The 11,139-nt window shown below is 40.1% G+C and overlaps 1 long non-coding RNA gene across 2 annotated transcripts; it reads left to right on the top strand.

The window, feature by feature from the left end:
• Positions 1–1,110: 1,110 nt before the first annotated feature.
• Positions 1,111–2,516, top strand: LOC109196479 (uncharacterized). 2 transcript variants are annotated; one of them, XR_003215911.1, is made up of 5 exons: positions 1,111–1,573; positions 1,673–1,811; positions 1,947–2,151; positions 2,229–2,330; positions 2,416–2,516. It is a non-coding gene; the product is annotated as an uncharacterized LOC109196479 (long non-coding RNA). The 2 variants fall into 2 exon arrangements; XR_002057927.2 differs by having other exon boundaries at positions 1,567–1,811.
• Positions 2,517–11,139: the final 8,623 nt, after the last annotated feature.

Below are 11,139 nucleotides of genomic sequence, written 5' to 3'. Positions count from 1 at the left end.
TATAATAAATTCAAAACCCTGGGTCAACGACCCAGGCATCCTAACATAATCTTGATGTAATTATGATCAGGGGTTTTGTTTAATAAGGGTTCTTTGGGTGTGACAGATAAAACCCACAATCTTACAGGGAGCACACTTAATTCAAACTGAAAGTCCAGTAAATATTCAGGAAATTTATGTTAAATTACACTTAAAATCTAAATTTACATGTGATATTATGTAGTATTGACAGTGAATTGTAGTTTTGGAGCCAATATCTGGTTTTTTGACATGTTTTGACAGATAAATCAAATTATTTTGTGCTGTATAATGTAGTATTACATCAAATATGATTGAATATACAACTTTTTTTTTTTTACATCAAATAATGTTATTTAACCCAACTGTTAACTGTATATTTCTGTGGATTTAAGCATTATTATTCATATTGCCACATTCATTGACCTTGTTTGTAGGTAATTTCATTGTGTGATCACATTAAAATGTTCCTAGTTTAATGTCTAACAGCACTTGGACAAGGCAGAATCCCATGTAAAATTAGCGCAACAAACTCTATTTTCATTACCGAAAATAACCGTATTTTTATGGGACAGTTATTTTCTGTTATTTTCTGGTCATATTTTGGCGCCCCAGCTGCCGGAATATTACCGTTTTTTTAAGATGTTTTTTTTTTTCCTATTTATAGATGATTTCATTGTTTAATCACATTACCATGTTCCTAATTTAATGTTTAGAGGCACTTGAAAAAGGCGAGATCCCATGTCAAATTAGTGCAACTAATTGTATTTTCATTACTGGAAATAACCGTATTTTTATGAGGGAGTTATTTTCTGTTATTTTACGGTCGTATTTTGGCGCCCCAGCTGCCGGAATATTACCGTTTTTTTAATATGTTTTTTTAACAGTGTAGGCTTCAGTTTATGTGAGCACCTTCGCTCACTAGATTACTGCCGAGAAACTGTAAAGGAGGTTTTTCTTCAAGAGCACATCGTGATGGAAATGGTGGACCTTAAATTTTTGGAGAGGCCAAAGCTGCTACATGCATAAAGAGACAGTAAGTTGCCCAGATGGCACATGCTCCACTTTGTGTGAGGGTGGATTTTTGTGGATCCTCAACACAGATCTGTTTGTCTGTATTTGAGCCGGAAATACACAGTTTCTGCCGTCTTGGCAGAATATTTGTGACTTACAATGCTCTGAGGAACACCTGGCATTGTGCTTGTGCAAAGCCACGAATATCTCATAAAAACATAGCTAAATGGCATTCCTTCCAGACACAGAGAGACATCTTCAAATCAATCAATATCATCAGGCACCCCATCACAGATGACTCAGGAGAGTTCTTCCTTTGAGGACAATGCTGCCGTCGAAAGGAGTATACGCTATATTTTTAAAGAGAAAAAAATTCCTGGATTTCTTCCAGAAAATGTCATCTCACAGAAAATGGATCATCAGAAACAGCTCTTTCCATGTGAAACGTTGTGCCAGGTGTGCCCAGAGCACCCAAAACTTGATGAGGCTGTTGTAATTACCAATAAAGCGAGGATTGTCAGCATGATAGGAGTGATTGAGAGTAAGTTTTAATGAATAAGATTAAATATCAGTGTGAAATAATTAGTTATAATTGTTCCTATACTAATGTTTTGACATTAATGTGATTTGTCTTTAACAGATGTTTCAACACACCATAGATCGTGTCCTCAGTGCCACATGGTCTACAGATACCAGGAGTGGACAGATGGGCTTCACAACTTTGACAACCACGTTGTTTTGTCTCTTGAACTCTGCCTTTTTTGAGAGAAAATCTGCAGGTGAGGATCGCAAAAATAAAATATACTCATCTGAAGATTGCTTTAAAAATGTGTTTGTGTCATTATGGTATGTTGGTGCCCAAATTTAAATATCTGTGTAATCACAGTCTTCTTCACCCTATTGTCATATTACAGAACCATGTATCCGCTTCAAGGGTCATTGACTCATTGGAGGGCTTAAGAAGAGTGAAGTTTCCTTCTAGGGATACCATTTTTCATGCTTATTGCCATTTTGAGGCTTTGACTGACGCAGAATACATGTACTCCTGCATAAACTGTGGGTTTCACCTCCCTGTGGTAGTTATGGACTTACACAGAAAAGGGGTGTTCAAGTTAGCAGGTAAGTTTAATGTACATTTGTGTTTATAGTTCATTGTGTACATTATGTGCATGTTCTTATGAGTCAATTTATTATAGTGAGTGACCTCAAAGCCCCGGAAGACTTCAATGGTGAACATGACATTGAAGGTTTTTGGCACTCTATTCACCTGGAAATGATAAGCCGTGGGTTTTTTCCAAGTGAGTGATGGCAAAAACTTATTGAAAGTCATTCAGTGTTTTAAAGTAATTTAGATTGTAATTAAAAACATGCCATTTTCTGTAGGCGGCGTGAAGAATCCATTTTCAGTTCCACCAAGTTACACGCACTGGGCACCATGGATCGGGAGTGAAACTCGAACAAGTGACATTGTGCTTAACACAGAGTTTCAAAAAGTAGGAACAAGCTCTTCACATGAAGCAAAGCTTAGCAGTGTCACAGAAGACCATCTGTTGGATGAACTCGCCAAACAAAAGGTAACATTGCTTTGAATTTTTCAGAATATGTGACATAAATTTCTGGGGTTGTTCCATTTACAGTTTTCCCTAATTACTGTCAGGTTTGAGTGGTGAGAAAATTCTGTAAAGCATGCAACATCGACTCCAAAGGCTCCCGCTTTGATCTCATCACCAGTTATCCTTTTATTGTCTCATTAGTTTAACGTTATTGTTTGTTTTAATTTAATTTGTATATTTCCTATTTTTCAAATTTTAATTTTGTTTTTATGTGTAACTTTTGATTTCCAAGTTATGTCTTGTTTCTTTTTTGGAATTTTTACGGTCATTTATTATCTATTCATTTTCAATCTTTATTATTCATTGTTATTATTACGTTTTCTTTTTCTTTATTTTATTGTATTATCCTTTTATTGTCTCATTAGTTTAACGTTATTTTGTTTTAATTTAATTTGTATATTTCCTATTTTTCAAGTTTTAATTTTGTTTTATGTGTAACTTTTGATTTCCAAGTTATGTCTTGTTTCTTTTTTGGAATTTTTACGGTCATTTATTAATTGTCATTTATTATCTATTCATTTCTTTTTCTTTTCTTTATTTTTATTGTATTATCCTTTATTGTCTCATTAGTTTAACGTTATTGTTTGTTTTAATTTAATTTGTATATTTCCTATTTTTCAAATTTTAATTTTGTTTTTATGTGTAACTTTTGATTTCCAAGTTATGTCTTGTTTCGTTTTGGGAATTTTATGGTCATTTATTATCTATTCATTTTCTTTATTTTTATTGTATTATCCTTTTATTGTCTCATTAGTTTAACGTTATTGTTTGTTTTAATGTAATTTGTATATTTCCTATTTTTCAAATTTTAATTTTGTTTTTATGTGTAACTTTTGATTTCCAAATTATGTCTTGTTTCTTTTTTGGGAATTTTTACGGTCATTTATTATCTATTCATTTTCTTTTCTTTATTTTATTGTATTATCCTTTTATTGTCTTATTAGTTTAACGTTATTGTTTGTTTAATTTAATTTGTATATTTCCTATTTTTCAAATTTTAATTTTGTTTTTATGTGTAACTTTTGATTTCCAAGTTATGTCTTGTTTCTTTTTTTGGAATTTTTACGGTCATTTATTATCTATTCATTTTCAATCTTTTATTATTTATTGTTATTATTATGTTTTCTTTTTCTTTTTTTATTGTATTATCCTTTTATTGTCTCATTAGTTTAACGTTATTGTTTGTTTTAATTTAATTTGTATATTTCCTGTTTTTCAAATTTTAATTTTGTTTTTATGTGTAACTTTTGATTTCCAAGTTATGTCTTGTTTCTTTTTTTGGAATTTTTACGGTCATTTATTATCTATTCATTTTCAATCTTTTATTATTTATTGTTATTATTACGTTTTCTTTTTCTTTTTTATTGTATTATCCTTTTATTGTCTCATTAGTTTAACGTTATTGTTTGTTTTAATTTAATTTGTATATTTCCTGTTTTTCAAATTTTAATTTTGTTTTTATGTGTAACTTTTGATTTCCAAATTATGTCTTGTTTCTTTTTTGGGAATTTTTACGGTCATTTATTATCTATTCATTTTCTTTTTCTTTATTTTTATTGTATTATCCTTTTATTGTCTTATTAGTTTAACGTTATTGTTTGTTTTAATTTAATTTGTATATTTCCTATTTTTCAAGTTTTAATTTTGTTTTTATGTGTAACTTTCGATTTCCAAGTTATGTCTTGTTTCTTTTTGGGAATTTCTACGGTCATTTATTATTTATTATTTATTGTTATTATAATTATGTATTTATTTTATTTTATTTTCGGTTGTTACAGACGGGACAGACATGGAGAAAGGGAGAAAGAATGAAAGAAAGAGAGGGAGAGAAAGGAAAATAGAGGGGAGAAGAGATGGTGAGAAAGTGGGGAAGAAAGAAATAAAAACAAACAAAACACCTGGATCACCTGTATGGAGAAAAAACAAAACAGAAGAGAAAACAAACAAAAAAGAGCAACATAATAAATACAACACCATTACAATAAACTAGCTAGTAGTAGATAACAGTAGATACTAAATATTAAATGTTATTGTGCAGTACACAAGATCGACAGCGCACCATGTGCTTTGAGGTAGCAGCCAAGAAAGTGTACACCTGTGAGCATGAACGCGCTTGTTTTTAAAAGGTTCCTACATGTAATGATCTGTTAGAGGGTGTGGGGAGCCACAGCCCCGTCCACCAGGGTATGAAGCAGGTATGGAGGAGATCAAAACTCCAGACATCCAGAGGCCCTCAGAACACAAGAGACCAAGGAAGACCAACAGAGGGGCAGCCGCGCCACTGTCCCAGAAAGAGCTGAGGAGAGTCCCAGATGAGGGGTCACTCAGCTCCGCCGGCAGCCAGCTGCACCAGAGTGACGGAGCCCCAGGCCGAGAGGCCGAGGGCACCCCAACCCCGAAGTGGCCCGAGCGAGCCCCAGGTTCCAGGCCCCGATAAGCAGCCACCAAGGAGTGAGCCGGTGTGTACCTGGACGCCCATCCCTGGACACAAAGACCCACCAACGCACCGATGTCTGAGGGCGTCTGCCACTGGCAGGGGAAGTGGTGGGGGGAGATAGGCCTCCATACCTTGGAGGGCCTGAGATGTCCCCAGAGAGGTGGCGTCTGATACCCGACCTGAGATATGGACACAGACATACAGGCACACACAGATACAAACATCCCCACCCTCATGCTCTCATATGCAATTACTCAACACTCACCCAACGTGGAGACAGACATAAAGAGACACTGTACACACAATCACACTCCCCAAGCGTACTCTAAGCCCCGGGTCTAGGTACCCTTGCCCCTGGAGGGGGAAACTGCACCCAGACCCAGGTGGTGTTACCCTTTTCCCTGCGGTGGGGAGATGCAGACCGCCCTGACTCTGCAGCAGCAGGGAGGCCCCACATTCCAGACCCCAGTCGGACGGCCAACTCCTCCTCCTAGCCCCCCCGCTCCAGCGGACCGCAGAGAACGGGGGTGTGGGAAGACTCCAAACCTCCCTCCACCCGCTCATATGTAGTGTTGATGCATGTGTGTTCTAGGGTGCATTTAAAACCCAGGAGGGCATGGAGCTACCTGCCAGAGAGCAGCAGGTAAGCGCATAGCCCCTCCTGATAGCCCTCAATGTCTACGTGTATTTAAAATTGAGAGGTGGGCAACGACGCAAGGGGTTAGGTGTACACCCTGATGGTAATTTGGAGTCCGTGTAGCGTGCCCACCCCCAAGATCCTCTATGTATGTGTTATGAGAGTGTGAGTAATGTGAATGTCTAAGTTGTGAGATAAAATTGAGGCACAGGCAGCCAGAAGGGGACAGAGGGACGGGGGGGGGATGCCTCCCCTGCACCCTGGTGACACACCTTTACCCCAAGGCCCTGCATGTGTGGGTGATTGTGGTGGAGCGGGAAGAGGGAGGCAGCTAGAGATGGGAGGGAAGGAAGGGAGGGGCAAGTGACCCCTCCCTGGGGCCAGCTCCCCCGCTGACCCCAGTAGGCACCCCCATACTCTGCAACCCGCCAGGGAAAGGGGCCCAGGCCCATCCAGACCAGGGCCCAGTACAGCAGCGCCGCCTGGCCCCACAGAGCCCGGGACAGCCCACCCGACCCCACCACAGAGAAAACTGGACCCACCCCGTCATCCACTCATCTTCCAGACTACACGAGACAATAGACGCCCAGGCTGAGATCTTCCTCCACCTCTCCTGTATCTCCCCCTCCTGCAGAGTGAGTTCCTGAAGAGAGGAGAGCTCCTGCAAGATGTAACAACCTCCCCCACCAGTCGAAGAGCCCCCCAGGTGGCTCAATGCACCGGCGGCACCCTGCGCCAAGGCTGGGCCCCCATACACCCACCCGCCCACAACCCCGGCAACACACCAACCAGGACCCAAGCCCCCGAGGCCCAGCCAGGGCCCCAGCCCGGAGACGGAGCACCCCCACAATCCCACGCCCGTCCCGGACCCACCCCGGGGCAGCCAGGCTACCAGGTCAGTAACCCACGTCCGTCAGCACAGACCCTCCCCTAGCCCCGCTGCACGCAGCCACGAGGAAACCGTCACCTAAGAGCCAACAGAGCCCTTAATCGATTTATTAATAACATAAAACCTTTAAACTAACACACAACACATATAACAAATATATTCAATTAAATAAATGTCTTAATGCATAACTCATTTTGGAACTGATCTTTCAAGAAGTGAAAACAGTCTGTCCATCCTCTCCCTGCTGTCCTGCGCTTTCCTCTCCTCAGCCTCTCTTTGCTACCTCATATGAGGTCTGATGAGGTCTAGCAGCTCATCATTCCTGTCTCTTTTCCTCTTTTTCCCTGTTGTGGGTAGCTGACTCACTTCCTCATCGCTTTCGTTTTGGTCACCCACTGCTGTGCTTGGCCCTGGAGTGTCCTCAGGGAGAGAGGAAATTAGGACAGGAGGCCTAATGGAAGGTATCTGTCCTATTACCTCATCCATGAGGGCAAACCAGGCCCAAGTAGCACTGACCCCCTCTCCTGACCCTGCATACTTGCAATCCTAAAGGCAGAGGAAATCAAAAATGACAGTAGACAAATAAAAACAACACAAAAACTCTTAGTAATTGTACATTTATTAACGTGTGTTCTTAAGAATTATCTTCTTGATAACACACATACGTACTTTGTATTTTTTAAAGTTAACCCATGTCTTCGGGCCTGCAAGGGGGTGACTTTCACCAATTCGTTGCGTCACTGTGACATCATTGCCTCCAAATATGGCATCGAAGCATCCTTCCCTTGAATTCGGACACACCCCAAGTCTCATCTCTCGTGCGGATTTCAGACAGGAGAACAGCCATTTCACCCTCATTCTTGTTCCACTTTATCTGCTGTATTTGCTTTAAACGTTTTACTTCAATGCCGTGACCCGGATTCGAACCGGGGTTGCTGCGGCCACAACGCAGAGTAGTAACCAGTATACGATCAAGGCTGGTCAACTGCGGGGTGAACGGCCATGTAGTCAATCACCTCCAATCCACAGGAGTCCATTTGAAACTAGTGATGTGCGGATCGATCCTGAAATATCGATTCCTCCGATACCAGTCATTTATGTTCTAGAATCGATTCTCACATTAAAATATCGATATTTTAGTAATTTAGGGTAAATTTGTAGTTTATCATTAACAGGAACACAGTGGAAAGAAACTATAACATTCGGATTATCTACATTCAAAGGAACTACTTCCTCTTCCGCCTTTCATAGTTATGTGCGAAATACGGCTGTGTAAATGTCTCGCAGCCGCTGGCGCGCGCACTCACAACAATGGCTGAGCGTAATTGGAGTCATGTGCAGACGTATTTTACCTCCACAAACAGCTGAGACGTGGTTTGCGATACATGTGGCAAAAAAGTGCTCCAAGAGTGAGGTGTTGTGGCCATACTTGCCAACCTTGAGACCTCAGAATTAGGGAGATATTCAAAAGGGCTGTTGGGGGGGGGGAGTAAATACATTTTCAGTGTTTATTTATCGGATAAAATACATTAAATGTCACCGTTATTATTGGCCAGCCTGGAAACAGCGGGGGTGTCCAAATTCAGAGGCTGCTTCCACCTGAGGACCCGGCCTTCGCGGTCTAAAGAAAGCCGGGTAGTACGTCATGAGCTCCCGCCGTGGAGTGAAACTCTGCTGTCTGCTCCTTGCTATCTAAAATATAACCGGACGCTGACGTAAACTCTCGACCGTCTCACACTTCTGTTTAATCAGTTTCCTGTTTGACGTTTATTCAGCTGTGTGAAAACCCCGGAGGAACCCTCCCGAGGAATTAATAAAGTTAAATTTAATTTAATCTAATCTAATAACTTTAATCTCAGCCAAACCGATTTACTCACGAACAAATAAAACACTGAAAAAGCCAAACAATACAATTTTTAAGTTATCAAAGTGACTTATATATCATGTTTAACCCGAGTAGTGAAAAACCGCGGGGTTTGAAAACGATGTGTAGATCGGCTCAGATATTTGAAGTGTACACAGCTACATTCTCACCTGAAAATATGTTAAAAGTTTTTTTGTGACCCAGAAAGAGAAATAAGAGTAATATTAAAACTAAGTCGCTGCCGTCATTGTTGGAGACTGGAATTTGCTGGCCGCGCTATGAATTCTGCGATATGGTTTTTCAATTTTGTTGTCAGGGTTGTGGAGATTCAGAAATTCTTTTATTGTTGCTATATAACCTGCATTATTATAATTGCATTAATAACATGTTTTACAGCATTATTTGATTAGTAATATTTCTTACAGGGTTCATATTGCATTGAATATGTTTGTCATCACATTCATTCTATTCACAGGTAGTTTATTTTATACACATTGCATATCTGTGCTTGTTTAGAGTTGATGTTCCATCCAAGAGGGTTGTAAACTTCACTGGTGAGAGTGTCCAGGTGATACATGTTGAGGGAAGATGAGAACATAAAAGGTTAATTGCATGCATGCTTACAATACACAAATTAATCTAGTAGCAGGCCTGAGCGAAGGCCCAAGTATCTTCTGCTCCTTCTTGAGACTTGCTGCAATTTAGTCTACTTAGTGATTAATGACGAGTGTCCATTTTTAGCTCTTAGAGACCCTGTAGCTTGAAGTTGGTTACCTTAAAAGGCAAGTGTCTTTGACCTCTTTGTAACTGGCTGCCCTTTTAGCGACCTGGTACCAGATGACTGGAGGAGATAACCAGCCCTCAGATACTCTGAAGGCTTAAGACTATGATTGTGCATGGAAGGTGTTATGGAAAAGAGAAGTTATATGTCTGTGTCTTGCTATTAAAAAATGTACAAGATGTACCATTGTCTGCAAAACAATGACTGCACATAATGTATTTTTGACCTGTATTTGACGCCATGGGGGGCGGATACCCCAATGCTTTAAAAGTGTTCTCCACATGTATTTTTAGCAGAGAGATAGAAAAGACTCATGCTGTAATTTTGTTCTGTATTAATAAACTCACCGTTTGATTGCACTTTTCTGGGGCCTCCGTGGTTTGTTTCACTGCTCTACATTGATCGATTTCGCGACAGGGTGGAAAATCGGGAGAAATTCGGGAGAATGGTGGCTCCAGGAGATTTTCTGGAGGGGCACTGAAATTCGGGATTCTCCCGGAAAAATCGGGAGGGTTGGGATGTATGGTTGTGGCAAAATCACTAATCTTGTCAAACACCTCAGAGTAAATCATATCACAGAATATGACGACCGTATGTTGAGGCGAACTGAAGATGAGGACAGGGACAGGTGCTGCTAGGGCGAGACAGACGTCTCTCACGGAGTCCTTTAGTGCTGCAGGCAGGCAAGGTGTTCAAATAGCGCACAACTTCAGTTTTTTTATTTCTGTATGAGGAACTCTGCATTATTAAGTGATAAGAACAAGTAGTCTGATGTCCTGTAATCATTATGACGCTATAATTTGAGATACAATAAATAAAATAAGTTTTTGTGTAAAGTATCGGTATCGGCAGTGGTGGTCCTAGCCTGTTTGGCGCCCTGGGCGAACACTCCCTCTGGCACCCCCCCCCCCACACACACACAAAACATATTAAGGATTGTACATTAACATAAAAATGTTGTACACACACACACATATGAAGAGAGACAGAGTATGCATAGTGCAAACGGCTACCAAACAGCCATCATAATTCGTCATACAATGAGAACAGGACAAATCAACAATTGACAATGACTAATTAATATTAAAATCTGTAACATAAGGTATTGTTTGGAGTTTAGTCTGTTACTGTTGCTATTTTTACCATTTCTTCTTGGAGCAACTGTAACCCACTCAGTTTCAACATGCTTACAAACCTGGTTATTCCACCAGTTCAGCTCTCATTCACATGACAGATAACTGGTATAAATATCTAGATATGGGAATTTGGCCGGGGTGGTATTTTTGGATTTCAGTGCTGCATTTGATTTGATAAATCATGATCTTTTGATAGATAAACTAAAATGTTAAGGATTTTCACCAGCTGCTTTGTGCTGGATGGAAAGTTATTTGTCTGGAAGAAGGCAAAAGGTTTATTATAATGGTTATTTCTCTGAGGGCTGTGAAATGAACTGTGGTCTACCCCAAGGCAGCTGCCTCGGTCCACTTCTCTATTCAGTCTTCACGAATGATTTGCCGTACGTCCTGGATAAATTTCATCTTGTAATGTATGCTGATGACTCCACCATGTTTTATTCAGCAAGTAGCTACTCTGAATTGACAAGCGTATTACAACAAGATTTGCTGAACGTGTTTGACTGGATAAGTAAAAACAACATGATTTTAAACGTGTCTAAATCCAAATCCATGTTAATAGGAAGTAGAGTACGCTTAGTCAACAGCCCACAACTAAATCTTTCCATAGCTGGATCGGTATTAGAACAGGTCACCCAGATTAAATTACTTGGTGTTACCATAAACCACCACCTTTCATGGTCTCAGCACATCAACTCTGTTATTAAGAAAATGGGACAGGGCATAGCTATAGCTAGGAAATGCTCCTTTTAT

Source organism: Oreochromis niloticus, linkage group LG22 (assembly GCF_001858045.2).
Source record: "Oreochromis niloticus isolate F11D_XX linkage group LG22, O_niloticus_UMD_NMBU, whole genome shotgun sequence".
NCBI lineage: Eukaryota > Metazoa > Chordata > Actinopteri > Cichliformes > Cichlidae > Oreochromis > Oreochromis niloticus.
Note: the sequence above shows the minus strand (reverse complement) of the source record. Positions and strands in the feature narration are given on the sequence as shown.